The sequence below is a fragment of the Stegostoma tigrinum genome, unplaced genomic scaffold (assembly GCF_030684315.1).
Source record: "Stegostoma tigrinum isolate sSteTig4 unplaced genomic scaffold, sSteTig4.hap1 scaffold_50, whole genome shotgun sequence".
NCBI lineage: Eukaryota > Metazoa > Chordata > Chondrichthyes > Orectolobiformes > Stegostomatidae > Stegostoma > Stegostoma tigrinum.
In genome coordinates this window covers 1,745,573-1,765,490 of record NW_026728430.1, presented here as the reverse complement: position 1 = coordinate 1,765,490, position 19,918 = coordinate 1,745,573, and the positions used below count along the sequence as shown (strand labels likewise).

General features: G+C 47.7%; 1 long non-coding RNA gene and 1 pseudogene across 1 annotated transcript; both read left to right on the top strand.

Annotated features, from left to right (window-relative positions):
- Window positions 1–1,258: 1,258 nt before the first annotated feature.
- Window positions 1,259–6,206, top strand: LOC132208679 (uncharacterized). The gene is made up of 3 exons (XR_009444811.1): window positions 1,259–1,348; window positions 2,456–2,595; window positions 5,428–6,206. It is a non-coding gene; the product is annotated as an uncharacterized LOC132208679 (long non-coding RNA).
- A 12,916-nt stretch (window positions 6,207–19,122) lies between these two features.
- LOC132208688 (U2 spliceosomal RNA) lies at window positions 19,123–19,290 on the top strand (annotated as a pseudogene).
- Window positions 19,291–19,918: the final 628 nt, after the last annotated feature.

Below are 19,918 nucleotides of genomic sequence, written 5' to 3'. Positions count from 1 at the left end.
CCCACCAACCTGCGATCCAACGCATCATCCTTCGACACTTCTGCCATCTGCCATCCAACCTCACCACGAAAGACATTTTTCCCTCCCCACCCTTATCTGTTTTCGGGAGGGACCACTCTCTCCGTGACTCCCTTGTCCGCTCCACACTCCTCTCCAGCCCCACCACACCTGGCACTTTTCCCTGCAAGCTACACGTGCCCCTATACCTCTGCCGTCACCCCCATCCCAGGCCCCACATCTGCTAATGTGGTGTACTGCATCTGCTGTTCCCGTTGTGGCACCCATAACACCAGGGTAACGAAGCGGAGACGTGGGGACCACTGCGCAGAACACCTGTGCTCGCTTCACAGTCAACAACTGCACCTCCCAGTCACGAATCATTTCAAATCCCCCTCCCGTTCCTTAGACATCATGTCATTCCACGGCCTCCTGCAGTGCCACAATTATGCTACCAAAAGGTTGCAAGAACAGCAACTCATATTCTGCTTGGGAAACCCTGCAGCCCAATGGTATCAATGAGGACTTCACAAGCTTCAAAATCTCCCCACCCCTACCGCATCCCAAAACTGGCCAGATTGTGCCCCCCTCACTCGCCTGTTCTTCCTCCCACCTATCCCCTCCACCCACCTCAAGTCCCACTCCATCTCCTACCTCCCAAACTCATCCCGCCCCTTGATCTGTCCACCCTCTTTGGACTGACCTATCGTCTCCCTAACTCCCTACCTACCTTTACTGGCTCCATCCCCGCCCCTTTAACTTGTCTGTCTCCTCTCCACTAATCTTCTCATCTATCCATCGTCTATCCACCTCCCCCTCTCTCCCTATTTATTTGAGCCCCCTTCCCCTCCCCCATTTCTGATGATGGGTCTAGACCCCAAACGTTGGCCTTCCTGCCCCTCTGATGCTGCTTGTCCTGCTGTATCCATCCAGCTCCACACTTTGTTATCTCAGATCCTCCAGCATCTGCAGTTCCTACTATCTCTGTTGGAAAAGCTCAGAGATCATGGGAACTGCATTAAAACTGCCCCAAACACCAGCTTTTGTGCTCCTAAAGATGCTGCTTGTCCTGCTGTGTCCATCCAGCCCCACACTTTGTTTTGCTGGAAAAGCTCAGCCTGTCTGCAGCATCTGCGCAGGATCAGGCAGAGTTTAACGTTTCGGGCCCGGTGACCCGCCCTCAGAATTGCGGCCTCGTCCTCTGATTGGTTGGAGAACAAGCACAGCCGGTGCCTTCTTCCTGTTCCGCCTCTTGCTTGCTCTTGGTCGTTAGATGTTGTGGTCAGCTATGGAGCATGCGTATTGGGAGGGATGTCCGGAATGAAATGGACCTTCATGAGAGCCACAAGCGGTGAGTACAGGTTAAAGGGGAGGGCAGCTTCGGTGCTGTATTCCAGCAAGAGGGCTGCATGACAGCTCAGTTTAGGTCTCAAGTCCCAAACAGGGGTCTTCCGGTGCTGCGTGTAGGTTGCAGAGAGCCTCAGGCTTCCTCCCTGAAACAGGCCTAGACTGTCCTGTGAGAGGGAAAGTCCTGTCAGCTTTTACCCTGTCAAGCCACTTCAGAACGTGATTACAGCAATGAGAGGTGTTCTCAGTAAAGCAGAACTCCAATGTGTACTCACTGGTCAGAGGTCTTTCCACTGTGTCCTGTGTTAGCATCCTCACTGAATTTTTAAAAATAATTTTTGGATTGAATCTGAGAGTTGAACGGTGACGTCTGGGCTGTGAGCAGCAGTTGTGCTAAAAAAATGCAAAATCAATTATTGGTTCCTGAGGCCAGGCCTGGAATTTAATTGCAGGATGTTTCTTATTCAAAAACTGTGTAGACTCTTGGCCATTAATAAGGTCAGCATCTAGGAACAGGTGCCAGCAAGTCTGGGAGGGAACATGGTCAAACAGAAGGAGTTTACAACAGGGGCTTTCTGAGAAAAGGTATTTAGCTGCTGATGTGACAGGGTAAAGGTTTGACAATCCTGTATCTGTGTGAAACAGTGCATCATCGAAAGTACTGATGTAATGTGATCAGTTTTGTTTTTGTTTTTTTTAATTTATCCTGTGACTGTCTTTGGTGTGAATGGGGCTGGAGTCACAAGTTAATGGTTTAAATCATTGCTGTGTACACTGAGGGCAGTTTGCAATATGCTTGTCCTAGTGCCCGAGACTGATGAAAAAGTGTCCACCTGCACATCTTTGACGCTGAGCTGGCTGCTGGTGTGAAAGAGGCTGAGAGAAAGACCAGAGTGGAGGGAGAGAACTGAGCAGGGTGTGGCCCTGTGGTTTCGATATTTGGGTTATTCTTTGGCCGTCATCCCACCACAAAATCCAGCCAATTGTTTCTCTCATTGTCCCTCTTCCCCAACTTTACCCCCTCCTGTACCCCCAGCACCTATCCCACCCCTTCCCCCAGTATCAGCAAACGTCCAAAGATATTTCTGACACACTATGTTACTTTTCTCAGGGCGTTCAACAACCTGAAAACTGGATTGAAAATGAGAGACAGAGCAGCTATTCCAGAAGCTTCCAAAATCACTCTGCACCTTCTTGATCTGCTGCAATCCACGTGTTGAAGTAGCTCCCATGTTGCTGTTTGGTAAAGAGGTACAGGATTTTCATCCAGTGCTGATATTTGTGTCAGTTGTAATAATTTTGTTCTTTTTCCACCTTTAACAGAATAGAAACATAGAAAATAAAAACAGGCACAGGCCATTGTAGCTTTCGATCCTTATCCGCTAGTCACTTTGATCATGGCTGATCATTCTACTCAGCCTCTTCCCACTTGAGAGTCATACCCTTTGATCCCTTAAGCCCTCACAACTATACATGTCGTCTTCATCATCATCATCATCATCATCATCAGTATCAGTGTTTGGGCTTAACTGCTTTCAGTGGCAGCAAATTTCACAGGGTTGCCAGTCTTTGTGTTTTTTTTAAAAAAAGGTTTCCTCATTTCAGTCCTTAACAGCTTAGCCCATGCCCCAAGCTCTGACTCCCTGGTCATTGACAACATTCTTCCTGTATTTCGGCTTGTTAGAATGTTATTTGCTTCTGTGAAATCTTTCCTCATTCTTCTAAACTCGGCATGGTGACTCAATGGTTAGCACTGCAGCTTCACAGCACTCATTCGCTACTGTAACCCTAATATGTAAGAAGGGAGTGAGAAAGAAAACAGGGAATTTGCATAAAATTGATAGTTGAAAAAATATGTTCGGGTCAGCTATAAAAGATGGAATAACAGTGCACTTGGAAGGTACTGTCAAGATCAGCCAGAGCCAGCGGAGCCTTTTTCCATACTGTGGACTCTGCGTTGGGCGTGAATTCCCTCCACATCACTCACCATCCTGACTTGGAAAGGTATTGCTGGGACAAAATCCTGAATTCTGTCCCTAACAGCATTATGCGTCCACCTACCATTCATGGACTACAGTGGTTCATGAAGGCAGACCATGGCCACTTTCTTAATGACAATTGAACACAGCCAGTAATGCCCACAGGATGTGTTTTTTTTTAAAAGACTATCAAGGCCAAGTGGGAATGTGGAATTGAAGCCTAAATAGATCAAGTTTGACCTTTTTGAGGCTCGAGACACAGAATGGACAACTGATTCCTAATTTGTGTGTTCTCTACTCCTATTAAAATGCATGATCCCACTAGGAATGATGTATTCCCTGTAAGTTAGAAGGATGACAGCTGATGTGATTAAAACTTTTCAAATGTTAATTGAAGCTGTTTTGGGGTGTAGAGAGGAACTAATCCACTGGGTGAGTGAACTGGGAGCTCAAACACCCTCCTCACCCACAGTAATCAGACAAGACTTGAGCTGCTTTGTCCTGTGGTTTATTCAAACGTAGGAATGAGGAACAAGTGTGGGCCACTCAGCCCCTCGAGCCTGCTCTGCGACTCAATAAAATCACTGATCTAATTTCAACCTCGGTTCTATGTACCTGCATATCTCAGAATATCTTTCATTGTCTTGGTCAGCAAGAATCGGCCTTTTTTTAAATATAAAAATTTTGCATCCACTGCCTTTTGACGAAGGGAGTTACAAAGATTCTCAGCCCTCTGAGAGAAAAGAAATGTTCCTCACGAATTCAAATGGACTCACCCTTACTTTTAAACAATGACCCTCAGTTCGAGATCCTTCCACAAGAGGAACCATGTTTTCACTATGCATCTGGTCAGGTCCCCTCAGGATCTTTCATGTTTCAATTTAGTCTCCTCTTTCTTTTCTCAACTCCAGAGGATACAGGCCTAGCCTGTATTTGCCTCTAAATGTTCCTTTGAGACAATCCACTCATTCCAGGTATTAGTCCATTGAATTTGCCCCGAAATGTTTCATAATCTTCTTTAAGTTGGGTGAGCAGAACTGAACACAGTACTCCAAATACAAATTTCACCAGTGCAAAAGGGGAATTAATGATCAAAAGGAGGACCATGAATTCCGACTTGCTTGCAGGAATGCATTTTCAGCCAGCTGCGGTCGTTTACACGTATCCAGTTACAGACTGACACAGGCTATGGTCAGAGATAATGGGAACTGCAGATGCTGGAGAATCCAAGATAACAAGATGTGAGGCTGGAAGAACACAGCAGGCCAAGCAGCATCTCAGGAGCACAAAAGCTGACGTTTTGGGCCTCGACCCTTCATCAGACAGGGGGATGGGGTGAGGGTTCTGGAATAAATAGGGAGAGAGGGGGAGGTGGACCGAAGATGGACAGAAAAGAAGGTAGGTGGATAGAGTATAGGTGGGGAGGTAGGGAGGGGATAGGTCAGTCCAGGGAAAATGGACAGGTCAAGGAGGTGGGATGAGGTTAGTAGGTAGCTGGGGGTGCGGCTTAGGGTGGAAGGAAGGGATGGGTGAAAGGAAGAACAGGTTAGGGAGGCAGAGACAGGTTGGACTGGTTTTGGGATGCAGTGGGTGGAGGAGAAGAGCTGGGCTGGTTGTGTGGTGCAGTGGGGGGAGGGGACGAACTGGGCTGGTTATGGTCAGATCATTGTACGGTTTGTACTGTTACACCGACAGCATTGCTGTGGTCTCACTCAAACCTCCCACTCTGCTGGCTCTGCACAAACAAAGATTGGCTCTGCAGCCAGTTCCCACAGCCTGATTTGGCCTGTATTTTTCATCTTCTGTCCTTTCAAAGATATCAAATGATCCAAGTGGAATGGCTCAGCAGGACAGACAACATCTGTGAAGGAAAGAACAGAGTTAATGTTTTGAGTTCGGTGACCCTTCCTCTGAACTTGAGAAAGGATCATCAGACCTGAAACATTAACCTGTTTTTTCAGTCACACATGTTGCTAGGCCTGCTGAGCTTTACTAGCAAATTATTTTTCATTCTTGATTTACAGCATCTGCAGTTTTTAATGATCCAGGTGACAATCTAGCAGCTTTCATTCTACTTTTAAATGTTGCAAATTCATTTTTCCAGGGAATTTGCAAGGGGGCATTTACTGACAGGCTGCTCAACTCAAACACTGGATCAAGAACTGCCAGGAACACTTAATTCTCAGGAGCTCTGAACATGGAAGGAACAAGCATCGTTTACAGTGAAGAGAAACCATACATGTGGTCTGTGTGGACAAGCCTTCAGTCAGTTGTCTGGCCTGTAAGTACGTAAATGCAGTCAAAACAGGGTGACAACAATGACATCAAACAGCTCTTGCTTTGTAATATCACACTGATGGATCTCAGTTTGTGTTAAGCAAGGGCCACTCATCTCCTCTCCTCCCTACATTCTTGGTGAAAACATGGACCAAACAGTTGTATTCGAAATGTGAGAGTGACTCTCCACTATCTTAAGGCTCCATTTGACAGAGCATTGTATGAAGGAATCATGGCAAAGCTAAGTTCAATAAGAACCAGAGAATATTATTCTTCCTTGGATAGCTGGTTTTTGAAAACATTGTGTCATCAGACCTCAGTAAATCAAAACAAGGTGAATTTATTCAAATTTGTACCACAGACATGTGGAAGAGGTCTGTAAGTTTAGCTCGGAGACACTACACCTTTTACAGCTCAAAACAGCATATGAAGGTATTTTCATGTAAGAATGGTTGCATGTGACATTGATATAAAATGAATTATATGTCACTTACTTACTACAAAACAGGATGCTGTTCAGTTTCTGACAAAGTTCCGAGTCCTCTAATTTCAACAGGAAATCCACTTCCACATTATCTTCAGAGCTTCCCTACCCCACCGTCAGCTCACAGCTGGGTGAGTAATACTTACATGACTATCTTAAGCCATACAGATAGTTTCTAAGTAACTGTTGATGTTTCGCTGTTTTGGACCTGCAGTTAAACTGTCGGAGCAACAATAACTCTGACCTGATATGGTTGTATTTGACAGTTACCTTGTGCTGCACTGCTTGGACAAGTTTATTTTCTACTTGTTCTGTGTTTTAATGTTCTGCTCCTTTTCCTTCTCTGTTTCCAATGTACATTCTGCTACCCTCCTTACCCTACTTCACACTGTTTGATAATACTGAATACAGAAGAGGAGGCTTGTGATTGTAGGATGGCAATCGTCTCGGCTGCAGGAATTCATCAGGATCAGTTTCTCGTCCCAGCCCTCTTCAGCTGTTTCATCAATGACCTTCCCTGCACTGTAAGGTCAGAAGTGGGAATGTTTGCTGCTGCTTGCACAATACTTTAGCACCGTTTATGGCTCCTTGGATACGGAAGCAGTAGATATCTCAATGCAGTGAGCCTAGACAACATTGAAGTGAGCCTGCCATGTGACAAAGAACATTTGCACCAACAAGTACCTACAGATAATGACCAAATCTGAGAAATGAGAATCTAACCACTGCCAAGTGACATTCACTGGGTGTATCTTTATGAAATTCCCCATTATCATCATCCTGGGGGCTAATATTGATGCCTAACTGAATTGGAACTATCAGCTGAATAATGTGCCTGCAAAATACGTCTAACCCTCTCAAACACCTGATCTTCCTGTCCAACCACGTTCAGGGATTTGTGAATGTTCACTCCAAGGTCTGTTTGTCCCTCTACACCACTCACTATTCCTCACTTTCATAGTTCAGTCTCCCTAAATTCATTATCACTCACTCCTGTGGATTCAATTCCTTTCACCATTTTATCTTTCCACTTGATTGATAGCTCCCTGCAGTCCACGGTTTTCTTCGTCATGGTCAACGACATGATTATTTATTCTAAATTATGGCTTCTACAACTAGGTTTTAATGATGGTTATACATCAGAAAGCAGTGGAAATCCACTGGATTAAAAACTGAAAGGACTGCATTTGCTGTAAATCAGAAACAAATAAAAAACAGAAATTACTGGAAAAGGTCAGTAAAACTGGCAGCATCTGCGGAGAGAAATCAGAGATAACATTTCAGGTCGAGTAACCCTCAGAATTCCACTGGAAACAGGTATCCAGATATGGTTCCTTCTGAGGTGGGGATTCGCAGCAGCTATAACAGCAGAGTATAACTATATGTGAATTTGTGGGTGGCTCCGGAGTTTATTTTTTGAATGATCCCTTCCCACACATGGGACTGGTGAACAACCTCGCGCCAGTACACCTGAGTAAATCAGTTTCCACCTCAGTCGGTAAGTGAATCCTTCCCTCAGTCTGCACATTTCCCTGATTTCTCTGTGCTGTGGGTGCCCTTATCTCTGTCCAGGTTGGGCGACCAGATGAACTCAATGCAGAGAAAACGCCCATTTTCCCTGTTGTGAATGTGTTTTTATTCTTCCTTATTCTCCCATAGAATGTGGGTATTGCTGGTCAGGACAGCATTTGTTGTTCATCCCTAATTTACCTTGAACTGATGTCAGAGGGCAATTAGGGGTCAACCATGTTGTTGTGGGCCTCAAGTCACTTGTATGCCAGACCAGGCAAGGACTTCCCTTCCAAAGGGACATGAATGAATGGGATTTCAGGAAATTAAAGTCATGGCCTCTGTTCATGAAATTCACGTTTACGTTCCAGATTTTATTCACTGAATTCAAACTCCAGCAGCTGCTGTGTCTCAGTCCCCAGGGATTATCACCACTGCACTGCTATCTCTCCGCTGTATTGCCTTACTGTACAGGATAACTTTCACTGTTCAGATCATCCCAGAGTGACAGAGACAGGAGAAAGCCATTTGGACCGTTACAATTTGGTGTTGGTTCCTGTTGAGAAAGGGATTGAGTGAAAGGAAAAAACTACCAGCTGGTGCATGTTTGTAACATTTACAGTGTGTGTCCATTTCAGGATCCCCCCCCCCACACACACACACACACACACACACACACACACACACACACAAAAATGAATGACTGATAGACACACAATGTCAAAGGGGCCAAGCAGACCAGCAACCCACACAGGTGGGCAGACTCATGATTTGACCAAACTTTTGGTAAATGCTAAACCAACAGTTACATGCCTCATTCTAAAGAAGGGTCACTGAACTGGGAACATTAACCCTGCTTTCCCACCGCAGATGCCGTCAGACTTAATGAGTTTCACCAGCAATTTCCGTCATTGTTTTATTTCTGATTGTTATTTATCTGTGGGTGATAACTTTCCCTGGGTTGTGAACAATGACATTCAAATTCATCTGAAGACGATCATCATTCCCCACTCTCTCTTTATCATCCTTTTCTCACCCTTCTGCCTTCCATAGTCACACCGCACAGCTGGTAGGTTTTTTCACTTCCTCTCCCTAATGGTGTCAAACACACGAAAATTCAACTGGCTCCAATGAAAAGGTCGTGGATATGAAATAAAAATCAAGTTTTAAAAGACAGAGATAGACATATAAAAAGTGAATTTAACAGGCAGGGCGAGTCCCTCACGGGATGGGAGAGCAATCTCTAATATGGTTGATAATTGAGACATTTCCCTGGGAAAGTTCAAGATCCAACAAAAGAAGCTAGTCTTTTTGCACATTCTGTTTTGACCAACATTGCTCTGTGATATTTCACACAGCCCAATGACCCAATAATCCCTGCTCCATGTCAATAAAAGCATCTCTGGGTGAGGTTCAAGCTCACAGCCTTGGCATTTTACGCACCTCTGTACCGTCACAGAAGGACCGCAAGCTCACCGATTGTGTGACAGGAACTACAGAGTAGCCCTGTGCGCTCATTGCCATTCCCATTTCCCGTTGTATCTTTGTGGCTGGGCCACTGAGGCTCTGATTCCAGGCCTGGGAACTGGGATTATCTGGTCTTCTGCAGCAGTACCTTGTGTGAGGGAATTTTGGTGAGGTTGCCGATGTTAAACAGACAACAATAGGACGACACAGTACGCCCTCACACACTGGCCAACTGTCATACATCAAGAATATATAGGAAGTGACAACAGACCCCTCAGACCACTCAGAGTCATGGTGGTGGACACGCCCACAGCCGCTCAATGACAAACACTTACAAGAATTAAAGACCCCATTCCCACAACATGCAGAACCAATGCGGTTTACAAATGCCATGCAATTACGGCTGCAAACATTACATCGGACAGACAGGAATGAAACGAGACATTGGAATTCAAAAACTTCAACTAGCAGCAAAACGGAATGACAAACTCTCCTCAATATCGAGACACTCAGACAATGAAGGCCATCAGTTCAACTGGGACAAGGTAACCATAGTAGCCCAAGCCAAACATAGACATGCACGGGAATTCCTAGAGGCATTGTTCTCCACCCGTCATGCAATCAGCAAACATAAAGAATTGGACCCCGATACAAACCCACACAGATCAAAACCAGAAATGACACTACTCACCATAACAGGGCAAGCAGTATAAATTCCAAGCAGAGGAGAAAAACATTGCTTCAACGGAGGCTGTACTGATGATGTCCCCTAGCATGGTGATGAAACATCTGAACAAGAACAAGCCAGCTCGGCGAACAAGTCAACAACTCACCCACAAACTGAGCTATAAATCTTTGCCAAAACTTTGAGCCAAGCTCAATGTGAGAGCTGAAGACCAGTTTTCCTGTTTACCCTGGTAAACAGATCACTCCGGATCAATCACCCACATTAACTATCGTTTGTGTGTTCCCCTTTCCATGTCTCACCTTGGTTCAGCATTCTGAAGGGTTCCATGCAATTTTCATTTTGCACATTTTAGTGCGGAGAGTTTTGTAGCCTCATTTCAAGACCATTGAGTTTACAAACAGAAAGAGACCATTCAGACCATCACCTCTGCTCTGCCATTCAATGAGATCCTGTCTGATCTGCACTTTGTTGCGTTTCCCCATGACCCTTGATACCTTTATTGCTTAAAGATCTGTCGATCTCAGCTTGAAATATACTTATTGGCTCAGCCACAACAAACCTCTGCTGCAAAGAATTCCACCAATTCACAACTGTCTGAGAGAATAATTTCTTCCTCACCTCTGGTTGAAATAAGAAACCCCACTCTGATATGAGGCATTCTGGTCCTAGACTGTCCTAGAAGGGAACCAACCTTTCTTCAACCAACCCATTAATTATCCTAAAAAACCTGCATGTTTCAAGAAGGAGCAAGGTTTTTGTTTTGCAGTATAGTGTTTGAGCAGATGAAGGAAATGAATTTCAGAGCTTCAGAGTGTCAGAAAAGGCTTTGCAGATCAGAAACTTGCTTCGATACAGCAAGATCTGAGCGTGCCACTTGATTCTTTAATCATTCAGCACTGGATACTATTGGTCTTTGAATGTCAGTATTGAGTCAAATAAAAGTAACGTTAAGTTCCTTCTTTTCATCTCCCAGTAACTATTGCCCAATACCTTCAATCTGTGTTTCTATTAATTTTACGATCAGTGAAGATGAACAGCTGCTCTTTACCTACCCGATCTAAATCTAGCATAAACCTAGACACCTTTGTCAAAGATCACCTCAGTCTCCTTTGCGTTGTGCAGAACATTTCAGTTTCTCCAGCCTGACCTTACAACTAATAACCTTCAGTTCCTGAATCATTCTGATCAATCTCCTTTCAATCACTCCACAGACCCTCACATCCTTTGTGCACACCACCTGTTTGTGCAGACCCGAATGCTCTGTGTTCAAGTGGGTGATGTTATCACACACGGGCAATTGCTTACTGACATCACCCCAATTCATGGGCATTTCATGAACTGTCGGTTTCCTCTGACCCCAGTCGTTCTGATGTCTTTTGAGCTGCAGACTCCAGCATTTGATTTTAAAGTTGAAGACAATGAATTTATTTCAGTATCTTTAACCAGTAATGTACACATTTTGTATCAGAGATAATGGGAACTGCAGATGCTGGAGAATCCGAGATAACAAAGTGTGGAGCTGGATGAACACAGCAGGCCAAGCAGCAGCTTAGGAGCACAAACCCTGACATTTCGGGCCTAGTCCCTTCATCAGAAAAGGGGAATGGGGAGAGGGTTCTGAAATAAATAGGGAGAGGCAGTTCAAAGAGGTAGAGAGGAGAAGATAGGTGGAGCGGTGAAGGCAGCTGAAAAACTGCTGGATGTCCAAACGTGAGTGGTATTCGTTGATGTGTGTGTGGAGGGGGATAAAGGTGAGCCCCTTACTGAGGACTGAACATTTGACGTCAGTCAGTGGGAGGTCTAGGGGTGATGGTGAAAACTCGGCAGGGCTCAGCGTGGCTGTCTCCTCTGGGGCTGCTGACTGTGGGCATTTTGGCCTGCTGTGTTCATCCAGCTCCACGCTTTGTTATCTCATGTACATATTTTGCTTCACGTGCTGTTCTCAGTTATCTGACTCTGGTGTTGATGTGATGTAAATCACGTCCCACTAACTTGAGTATTTTGCAGAGTTGACAAAGAAGATTGGTGAAGGCAGAGAGGGTAAACATTGTTTGGATGCATTTTGGAAAGGTTGTTGAAAAGGTTCCTCTTGGTAGACTGGTTAGATCACGTGGAATCCAGTGGAAGCTAGTGGTTTGGATCCAAGACTGGCTTGAAGGCAGGAGGCACAGCATGATGGTAGAGTGTTATATAGTCCAAACCAGATAAATAGAAAGCGGGACATAACACCAGCGCTTCGTCGGAGGCTCACTGATGATGTTACCTAGAATGGTGACGAAACGTCTGAAAACTAACCTTCCAGCTCAGCGAACAAACTCACATCCAGTGTTATATATCGGACTGGAGACCTGTGACCTGTGGTGTGTCACAAGAATCAGTGCTGCGACACTGCTTATCCATAACTTTGTATAAATGATCTAGATGGAAGCACAGGAGGGATGGTTAGTAAGTTTGCAGATGGCCCCACAATTCATGTTGTTGTGGACAGTGAGGAATGTTATGTCAGAGTACAACAGGACCTTGATCAGATGGGCCAATGGGCCAAGGAGTGGCAGATAGAGTTCAGATAAATGTGAGGTGATGCGACTTGGTAAGGCAAACTAGGGCAGGACTTATAAGTTAATGGTAGGGCCTTGGGGAGTGTCACCAAATACAGACATTGGTGTGCAGATGCATAGTTCCTTGGAAGCGGAGTCACAGTTAGAGAGGGTGGCGAAGGCGGCATTTGGCATGCTTGCTTTAATTGATCAATGTATTGTGTATCGGAGTTTATACATTCCGATGCAGATGTATAGAACATTGCCACTTTTAGAATACTGCACTCAGTTATAATATCCCTGCTACAGGAAAGTTGTTAAACTGAAAGGTTTCAGAATAAAAAATTACAAGGATAATGCTTGGATTGAATGGTTCGAGCTACTGGGAGAGGAGGCTGAATAGGCCGGGGCTGGTTCCCTGGAACGTCATAGGCTCTGGCATGACCTTACAGAGGTTTATTAAAATCATGAGGGGCTTGGGTGGGGTGAATTGGCAATATCTTTTCCTCAGGGAAAGAAATCCAAACCTGACAGCATGGGTTTAAGTTGAGAGGTGAAAGATTTAAAGGGGACCTGAGGGACAGTTTTACATGTACAGAATGCTGCATGTATGGAGGAGGTGCTACAGTCACAGCTCTTAAACAGCATCAGGATTGGGAAATGAACAGGATGGGGATAGAGGGATACGGGCCAAATGCTGGCAAATGGGACTGAAATAAGTTAGGGTGTCTGGTCCGAAGAGACAAGCTACAGCAATCCGAGATAATGGGAACTGCAGATGCTGGAGAAACCAAGATAATAAAGTCTGAAGCTGGATGAACACAGCAGGCCGAGCAGCATCTCAGGAGCACAAAAAGCTGACGTTTCGACCCTTCATCAGAGAGGGGGATGGGGTGAGGGATCTGGAACAAGTAGGGAGAGAGGGGGAGGCGGACCGAAGATGGAGAGAAAAGAAGATAGGTGGAGAGGAGAGTACAGGTGGGGTGGTAGGGAGGGGATAGGTCAGTCCAGGGAAGATGGACAGGTCAAGGAGGTGGGATGAGGTTAGGAGGTAGGAAATGGAGGTGCGGCTTGGGGTGGGAGGAAGGGATGGGTGAGAGGAAGAACAGTTTAGGGAGGCAGAGACAGGCTGGGCTGGTTTGGGGATGCAGTGAGGAGAGGGGATGAGCTGGGCTGGTTGCAGTGAGGGGAGGGGATGAGCCTAGCTCATCCCCAGCCCCCACTGCATCCCAAAACCAGCCCAGCCTGTCTCTGCCTCACTAACCTGTTCTTCTTCTCAACCATCCCTTCCACCCAACCCAAGCCGCACCTCCATTTCCTACCTACTGACCTCATCCCACCTCCTTGACCTGTCCGTCTTCCCTGGACTGACCTATCCCCTCCCGACCTCCTCACCTGTATTCTCCTCTCCACCTATCTTCTGTTCTCCCCATCTTTGGTCCACCTCCCCCTCTCTCCCTACTTGTTCCAGATCCCTCACTCCATCCCCCTCTCTGACGAAGGGTCTCGGCCCGAACCATCAGCATTTGTGCTCCTGAGATGCTACTTGGCCTGCTGTGTTCATCCAGCTCCACACTTTATTAAGTTGCAGCAATCAGTCTGTTTCCATCCTTTATATCTCTACAGCTCTTGGATCTTAATTTGCAATTCTAAATTACCAGATTGTAATTAGAATGTTTGGAGTCGAAGCCAAACCATTCGTGACTTATTCAATGTACTGAACTTAATGTCCACCATCCATGAAGGGATGGGAGTAATGTTAGGGATGTTGGAGTGGCTTGGGAACCGGAGTTCAATATATTCCAGGACAGCTGGATTAGCCGAAGAAATTCTGTTTATAACTGTGACCCAGTACTTCCTGACAGTGATATTACTTGATCAGAATTAGAATTTGTTTCAAGTATTTGCTTCAATTTGATTTGGGAAGAGGCAGGCATTTTTTGCATTGCCAAAAGTTCAGTTTGCTTAGTGCACAGAATAGAACAGCGCAAAATCAGACCCTTTCAGCAACTGCAGGCACATTGACACTGCAGGCAGTTGCACATTCTAAAGAAACCGATGGGGTGGGATGGGTTTGGAGGGAGGGGGTGGTGATTTGCCTTTTTTGCAACGAAGAGTCATATTTATCGAGGGAGATAGACCCAATGTCTTCAGCGAGTGGTTCCTGCCAGCTGTACACTGCCTGAGAGGGCGCTGGAAGCAGAATCATTTGTGAGCCTCAGGAGAGAGTTGAATGATGAGAGATTTATAGGGCATCGGTAAGACCATGGTGGGTGGGACTGGTAAAGTTTGCTGGTGCAGACTGTGACACGCTGAAGCACCTTCCTCTGTGCTGGGACATTCTCTGAGTGTGTGGTTCTGTACCGATTGTTGCTGCAATCTCTCTTACCCGCCGCTAGTCACGGAGCTGGTTGATGAGGCTGTTAGTGACATGCCCCACCTCTTTTGATTGGTACATTTCCAATTATCTACATTCATTGCGAAGAGACTTTTATATAAAAGTTCTTGAAAAAGTACTGGCATAAACCGATTATCGGTTTTCCCCGGTAGGAAACCCAGGAGAACGGGAACAACCGTAAAAAACTGTCAACAGTGATTTACAAGTCTTTGCACTCAGTCAGGCTGATGGAAAATATGGAAGGTAACTGGGACCCAAGGTAGTCGAGCATTAGAATGGTATTGCTTCTTGGCTTTCTTTGGCTTAGATCAAGTGTGTGGTTAAACCTGTAACCTTCAGGAGCACCGAGCTTTGTGAGTGCTTCCTGGAGGTTTTCAAGGAAAGGAGGTAAGGGGCTTCCTCTCTGCATTGACTGCTGTCCTACTGTTTGTGATGTCTATGCAGGGGCGCTGTATGGTGACAATGCACATGTACAACACACATATGCTAACAGCTGATGTCCTGACCTTCCTTGGAAGGTACGTGAAGGTGGAAGGGGACCGAACCAACATCCTGGACCCCTTTGGCATCTGGACAAGTAAGAGGCAGGCCAGGGTGATGCTGAGGATGGGCGTGGACAGAAACATCATACACCCCCAGCCAGCATCACGATTGGTGGGAGCAAGGACTACCTGACCTACGCAGGGTAACCCAAAGTCTGCCATGCCTGTGGTAGGTCAGGTCACGTGGCGGCCGACTGCAGTCACCATTTGATGGGACTGCAAGGAGGACGGACACGTTGCAAAGGTAAAAAAGCTGCAACCTTTGTAGGGAAACGGGCTACATCTGCAGGCCGTGACCGCGTCGGGGGACCACCTACGCCCAGGTCACTAGCAGCGGCAATGCAGGGCAAGCCCCCGTCGCTCCCATAGGAAAGGCAGGCACCAGGCCATTGCAAGGACCTTTGTACTACTATGCAGGAGGGACCAGCCCCGCAGGATGGAACCGAGGCCAGCAAAGCACCCCTGCAGGCTTCGCTTTCTACCCCACAACCCGGAGTCGATGGAGGAGGCAACACGTGACCCAGGGGAGTGGACAACGATCCAGAAGCCGAGGAGGAAGGCGCGCTGGAGGGCCCCAGTGGTCCAGAGTGAGAGGTTGGCCGTCCTGCAGCAGCTTCCACCCCTGCTGGCTAAGTCTAGGCCAGTCATTCTAGGTGGAGACTTCAACTGCATCATCAATGCAGATGGAAGATCTGGCATGGGGACAGTGGGTGGGGAGAGTAAACTGGACGCCACATTCAGATTTCTGCTGGGCACGGTGAAGGACGCCAAGCTGCTCGATGTCTTCAACACCCTGCAGACCGAGCGCAGTGGAGATACACCTGGTCGGGGCCAGACGGGTCTATCCGCTCAAGGATAGACTTCCTGTTTGTGTCATGAGCGTTCTCGGTCAGGTCCACCGGCGTCGAGACGGTGTTCTTCTCTGACCACTGCCTCCTGCTGGCCGACTGTCACTTACAGGACGACCAGCCGGCCGGCAAGGGGACGTGGAACATCAACACGACTCTGTTGACCACAGAGAATGTCGAGGAGCTGAAGAGGGAGTGCGCAGGTTGGAGAACCGTGAAACCCCTCTTTGAGTCTCCAGGCGACTGGTGGGAGAAGGTGGAGGAGAACATGAAGAGGTTCTTTGTGCTCAAGGGTGTTCGGAAGACGAGAGAAAGGCGGGGAAAGCTGTCGTGACTCCAGAAAAGGACGCAGAACCTGCTGCTTCTGCAGTCGTTGGGGTCGATTTCACGGAGGACGTCCGCAAGGTGAGGGGCCAACAAGCCTCCCCCTTTGCCACGGAGGCCTCCAGGTAAATCTTCCAGTCCAGGGTCCGCTCACTGGAGCAGGACGAGATGTGCTTGCGTTTCTCCTTTCAGGAGGTGCACAAAGAGTTCTGTGCTCAGCTGGCTGAAGGAGAACGACGGCTCGGTGACGTTGTCTCGCCCCGACATTTTGAGGAATTACAGATCCTTCTCTCTGAAGAATGACTGTATGACGCGAAGCCCATGGCCAGCACGGCCTCCGAGTTACTCCTGTTGCCTATCATGGAGGTCCTTGGCAGCGGCACGAGGGAGTGGCTGGACCGGCAGATATCCCTGGACGAGCTGACCAGAGCCCTCAAGTCCTTTGAGAGGAATAAGACTCCTGGGAGCAACGGCTTACCGGTCGAGCTGTATTCCTCTCCATTGGACCTGGTCGGCCAGAACCTGCTGGATGTGTACGATTGTGCGCTTCGGGCAGGGGAAACGTGCAAGTCCATGAGGAAGGGCATCATCACCCTCATTTACAAGAGGAAGCGGGAGAGGGAAGAAATTAAGCATTGACGTTCCATTTCACTATTGAACATGGACTACAATATCCTGGCCAAGGTCATAGCCGACCGGGTCAGGTCTGTCCTAGAGTTGCTGATTCACCCTGACAAAACCTGTGCTGTGCCGGGCAGGAAGATCGCTGAGAGCCTCGCGTTCATCAGGAATATGATCGCCTATATGCAGTACAGGCGGGTGGACACCTGCCTCGTCTGCCTGGACCAGGAGAAGGCCTTCGACAGGGTCTCTCTTGCTTACATGAGTTATGTCCTCTTCAAATTGGGGTTCGGGGGGGGCATCAGCAATTGGATCTGGCTGCTCTACACCAACATCGTTAGCGCAGTCTCGATCAACGGGTGGGAATCGGAAAGTTTTCCCATCAGATCTGGCGTCAGGCAGGGCTGCCCGCTCTCTCCTGCCATGTTCGTGTGCTGTGTGGAACCCTTCGCTACATCCATCAGGAAGGATGTGAGCCTGAAGGGCGTGACTATCCCAGGTAGCAGAGGCCTTCAGGTCAAGACCTCCCTGTACATGGATCATGTCGCCGTATTCTGCACCAATCGTCGGTTGGTGAGTAGGCTATTGGACATCTGGGGCCAAAGTCAATAGGGGAAAGAGCGAGGCCATGTTCTTCGGGAACTGGGACGACCGCTCCTTCATCCCCTTCACCGTCAGGACAGACTACCTGAAGGTGCTGGGTGTTTGGTTTGGTGGAGCTGGGGCGTGCACTCAGAATTGGGAGGAGTGTATCACCAAACTGAAGCAGAAGCTGGGCAGGTGGACATTCCGGTCCCTCTCCATCGCGGGTAAGAACCTGGTTGTCAGGTGCGAGGGGCTTTCGGTACTGTTGTGTGTGGCGCAGGCCTGGCCTATTCCCTGGACCTGCACTGCTGCGGTCACCCGGGCCATCTTCCACTTCATTTGGGGGTCGAGGATGGACCGGGTCCTCAGGAACACCATGTACAAAGACCTGTAAAATGGGGAGAACGGGCGTTCCGAACGCCACCCTCGCCCTGATGGCTACCTTTGTGTGCGGCTGCATCAAGCTGTGCGTAGATCCTCAGTACGCAAACACCAAGTGTCACTACTTACTGAGGTTCTACCTGTCCCCGGTGTTGCGAAGGATGGGCCTGGCCTCCTTGCCGCGGAACGCTCTGAGTAGTTGGACCGTTCCGTATCACCTGTCCTTCGTGGAGAAATTTTTGAAAGGAAACACCTTTGACCACAAGGCCGTCTGGCAGTGGTCAGCACGTAGTATCCTAGAGACCCTTCGGGAAAAGGAGAGGATGGATCCCGTCATGTGATTCCCCATGAAGACTGCCAAAGTCATTTGGCAGAATGTCTCATCGCCAGAACTTTCAAACAAGCACAAGGACATTGCTTGGCTGGCAGTGAGAGGGGCTCTGCCAGTGAGATCCTTTATGCATGCCCGGAATCTCTGCGCCACCGCACGCTGCCCTCGAGTTGGCTGCGGGGGAGGGGGGAACGAGACTGTCTATCACCTCCTTCTGGAGTGTGCCTATGCGCAGGAGGTCTGGAGGGGGATACAGTGGTATTTGTCGAGGTTCATCCCGAGCAGCTCCGTGCCGCAGGACTCCATGCTCTACGGGCTGTTTCCCAGGACGCACACCGAGACCAAAATCAACAGCGCCTGGAGGACCATCAATGCGGTGAAAGGCGCTCTTTGGTCTGCCTGCAACTTGCTCTTTGGTCTGCTTGCAACTTGCTGGTCTGCCAGCTGAAAGAACTGACCCCGAACGAATGTTGCAGACTGGCGCACTCCAAGGTCCAGGACTATGTGCTGAGGGACGCGCTAAAGCTTGGGGTAGCCGCCGCCAAGGCGCGGTGGGGAAAGACCACTGTATGAAACCCCTCGTCCAGAATAGAAAAAAAGGCCCTATCTGGTAACTGGGCCTAGCTGGCGCCTTCCCCAACTGGTCAGGGAGGCCAACAGGGACTGAGCGGGGTTACGGCTGCTGGGGTGTTTTCTTTGTTTTGTTTTTTTTTCCCTTTAGTTGGTGTTCGTACGCCCTGGGTAACCCAGAGCAGCTTGCATGACTGGGCAGGTGTATGAATGTGTTTTTTTTTGTATATCTTATGAATAAATTATATTTTTTCAAATTAAAAAAATGCTCTTAACAGCTTCAATATCTGATATGTTCTTTACTTAAGGACCCTATATTAAACCAATTTTTGGAAAAGGAGCTTGCTCTGTCCTCTCCATGCATCATCCTGGTATTGCAGTATTTCTAGGAATGGTGCAGTCTCGTTAAACCAATTTTAAAAACAGCCTTATCAAAAACTGAAGAAGGGTGTCTAGGCCTGAGGCATCGGGCTTCCTGCTCCTTTGCTGTTTGGTCTGCTGTGTTCATCCAGCTCTGGACCTTGTAATCTCCAGCAGTTTAGCACTCTGGAACAATAACAGCCCTTAGCCCAACAAGTCCACATCAAACCTCGGAGTATCCCAGCCAGACCTATACCCCACCTAATCGATCTCTCCTTTAACACTACAGGCAATTTAACATGGCTAATCTACCTAGCCTGCACATCTTTGGACTGTGAGAGCCCTCTGAGGAAACCCACGCAGACACAGAGAGAATGTGCAAACTCCACACAGGCAGTCAACTAAGGCTGGAATCAAACACGTGTCCTGGTGCTGTGAGGCCGCAGTGCTAAATACTGAGCCACCATGCCGCCAAAGTGCTTTCTCACAGCACACTCACCCAACTTTCTCCAAATATGCTTTTTCCAAGGTAACCGTGAATCTCTCCTTTTCTGCATGCTCAGCACTTGTTCTAATGTTCGTGCCTCATCTGTGGTGCATGTCGCATCTTCCCACCAACACCATCCCTGAATATTCACACATGGCATCAGAAGTAAAAGAAAATTGCCTGCCA